Source organism: Dendropsophus ebraccatus, chromosome 6 (genome assembly GCF_027789765.1).
Source record: "Dendropsophus ebraccatus isolate aDenEbr1 chromosome 6, aDenEbr1.pat, whole genome shotgun sequence".
Classification (NCBI taxonomy): domain Eukaryota; kingdom Metazoa; phylum Chordata; class Amphibia; order Anura; family Hylidae; genus Dendropsophus; species Dendropsophus ebraccatus.
In genome coordinates, this window is record NC_091459.1 from 26,525,879 (window position 1) to 26,529,464 (window position 3,586).

Genomic DNA, 3,586 nt, shown 5'->3' on the forward strand with positions numbered 1-3,586 from the left:
ACTGCGTGACGTCACAGCAGTATCAACGAATCCTGGTAGGGGTCAGAAGGCTACTGCACTTCTACATGTTTCAAGAGTCCTGGCTCTCTTTCTCAAGAAAGAGACTCCTCCTGTCACTTACACTTAAACGTTCAGCGTTTAAGGAGTTAATGGCACGCTGCAGCGCGAGCACATTAACGGTGAAGTGCCGACTGCTGAGTGCAGCCGGCCCCCACCTGCTATGAAGCGCGCTCCGCTGCGGAGCGCGCTTTATAGCTCAGGACGTACCTGTACGTCCTGGGTCGTCTGAGCACAGACTTCCAGGACGTACCAGTATGTCCTAGGTCGTCTAGGGGTTAAAGGAGAAGTCCGGCAAAAATTTTTATTAAAGCATTGCATCGTCCCCCAAAAGTTATACAAATTACCAATATACACTTATTACGGGAAATGCACATAAAGGGGGAGATTTATTAAAGGGTGTAAATATACACCTGGTGTAAACTGCCCACAGCAACCAATCACAGCTCAGCTTTCAGCTCTGGTAGAATAAAAGAGGAGCTGTGATTGGTTACTGTGAACAGTTTACACCAGGTGTATATTTACACCCTTTCATAAATCTCCCCCTAAGTGCTTTTTTCCCTGCACTTACTACTGCATCAAGGCTTCACTCACTGGATAAAATTGTGATGTCACGAGCCGACTCCCAGAGCTGTGCGGGCTGTGGCTGCTGGAGAGGATGATGGCAGGGGGACACTGAGGGACATAGGGCACTGGAGGGACACTGAGCATCCCTCTGCCATCATCCTCTCCAGCAGCCACAGCCCGCAGAGCTCTGGGAGTTGGCTCGTGACATCACCATGTTATCCAGGAAGTGACATCACCATATTGTCCAGGAAGTGAAGCCTTGGTGCAGAAGTAAGTGCAGGGAAAAAAGCCATTTATAAGCATTTCCTGTAATAAGTGTATATTGGTGATTCGTATAACTTTTGGGGGGCAAAACAATACTTTAATAAAAATTTTCAACGGACTTCTCCTTTAATTTTATTATTGAAAAACTACAGTTCTGTAGGTCAATCGGGTCAAAATGGTAAAAACTTTAAACCTGACTTTGTAGAAAGTAAAAGTGAGGCTTTGGTTTTCATAAAATATCTCTATTAGGGAGATTTCCATCACACGTCTTTATTTTCATCTGTTCAAGTGAGAATAATAAACAACAAAAAATTTACAAGTGACACTTGCCCCCCCCCCCAAAAAAAAATAAAATTCTATGACAAACATCACCACCCTCCTTTTTTTTTTTTAATAACAATCATAAGCCGTTCATCCATGGAGTCTGTCTGTTTTGTTCTGTTGACAATCGAGTTTTTGTGCAGAAGCAACTGACTATATGCTTTTCTTTCGCGTAGATCTCCCATTTAAGAGGGTTCTAAAAGTTCTTAATAGGATTTAGGTCAAGTGAGAAGAGGAATATTGCCATCTCAACTAATATAGTTACACTTGTAGGACTGGTCAAGTTAAATATTTTTTAGCTACATGTATTTAAAAAACTTTCCTCCTCTCGATATGCCGCTCATTCCCATTGTTGACAGCTCATTGTCTAGGTTACCGACCAACACTATGCTCCAAAAGCAGTGGTCTGGCTGGTATACAGTCCACCACTGTCATGCCCAAACATCAGTTTTCTTGAAAGATGCAGACTTTTTCCTCAATCACTGCTTGAAGAAAGTAAAGTGAAGTAAAACTGGCAGTAGGTTTGGGAACGGACTTTGGGTCCAAATTCAAAACGAATAAGACCAACTAGCTGATCAATAACAATACCAGCCTACAGCAACACCCGTCTTCACCTTACTGGCTTCTGAGACAAAGCACAGCTCCGTCCTCCTTAATGATCCAGCCACAGAGCCGTTCATCTCATCAGTCCGTAAAACATTTAAAAAATCTGTCTTCACTTGTTTCTTGGCCCTATCTTGATGTTTCAACTTATGTGTCTTGTTCAGAAGTGGTCTGGTCTTAAAGAGAACCTATAACCTAATGTTAATTGTCTCTATTCTTAACCTCTCTCTTTCCCTAAGTACACTGATAGAGGTAAAGACTGCCTTTGCAGTCTAATCCTGCTGTCTCTAATCTTTTCTGTCTGGTGCCGACATCTTGTTTTCTTCTTTGCATTCCAGCGCTGCGTTCCAGTGGAGTTTTAAACTCTATACTTACCTGTTCCCGTGCCCCCGCGGCGCTGCGTCATGGGCTCACTGACTACCTCCAGGCTCTAGTTTCTCTCGGTTTCAGTTGCTGTCACAACCTGGCTTCAAGGTATCCCGCTCCAGTCAGGGAGGGGACGACGGTGGATGTTGCCAGGCTAGCTGCTGCGCTAATACACTGTTGAGGGATGTGTGGGTGGGAGATGCAGGGGATGGCACAGACTGCATCTTCTAAGAGGGCGCTAGTGTCAGAGGATGGTACCAGCTGCAGCAGCTGCCGCGTGGTGGTGGGGGGTGTGGGCTGCTGGTGAGCTCTCAGAGGCAGTGCTGGAGGGGCAGTTCGTTAGTACCATGGAGGCAGGCCATGTGGTTTGCTGAGGGAAGCCCGAGCTCCCATGCCCCACAGGCACCATGGCAGCTGTGTGGTCAGCCTCCATGGTAGCTATGCTACTGTAGCTATGACACTGGAGGCATCCAGTTGTCATAGCTACCATTGCCTCAATGGTCTTGTTTTGCCCCAATGTTGAACAGAGGGAGAAATCTATAGGGGCAGGACAGTGGCTTAGTGGTTAGCACTGTAGCCTTGTAGCCCTGTAGTTCAAATCCCACCAAGGACAACATCTGCAAAGAGTTTGTATGTTCTCTCGGTCTATTCAAGCAGGCTTACCAGGTTCCCTAATTTTGACTGCTACCCTCAACCTCCCCCCTACACACACACAACTACCTCCGCCACACACACACACACACACACACCAAGCATTTAAGCACCTAGACCTGTGCATGCAGGCATTGGCTGGTGACAGGTTCACCCACCCTTACCTGCACTGCCTTATTTATAATGATGGCCGGACCATAAGTACAATGAAGCACTTTGCCCCTCTGCTATTCTGTCCCGCACCCCATCCTGATAGTGTGTAAGCTGATGCATGCGAGCAGGGCCCTCACTCATGTATGGATAATTATATGTAGATCTCTGTAATGTCTATTTTTTGTCTATGTATGTACCCCAGAATTGTAAAGTGCTGCGGAATCTGTTGGTGCTATATAAATAAAAATTATTATTATTATTATTATTATTTGTGTGGGTTTCCTCCCACACCCAAAGACATACAGATAGGTGAAGTGCTGCGAAATCTGTGTGCGCTATACAAATAAAAACATTATTATTAGGATTAACTGCTGCAATCCGAGCTCAGCTCGGGTCTCAGCAGTTGTGGCAGGTATCCGGCTATCACTAACAGCTGGAACCTGTCCTGGATGGCAAGGACACAGAAAGAATTTATAAAAATAGGTTGCAAAGCAAACGTATGCTCCGATATGTCTATGACCTATAAGTACAGATTTACTGATGATTTACTTACGTTTACTAATACATTGAAAGACAAAACAAAGTCATATGATAATTACACCGA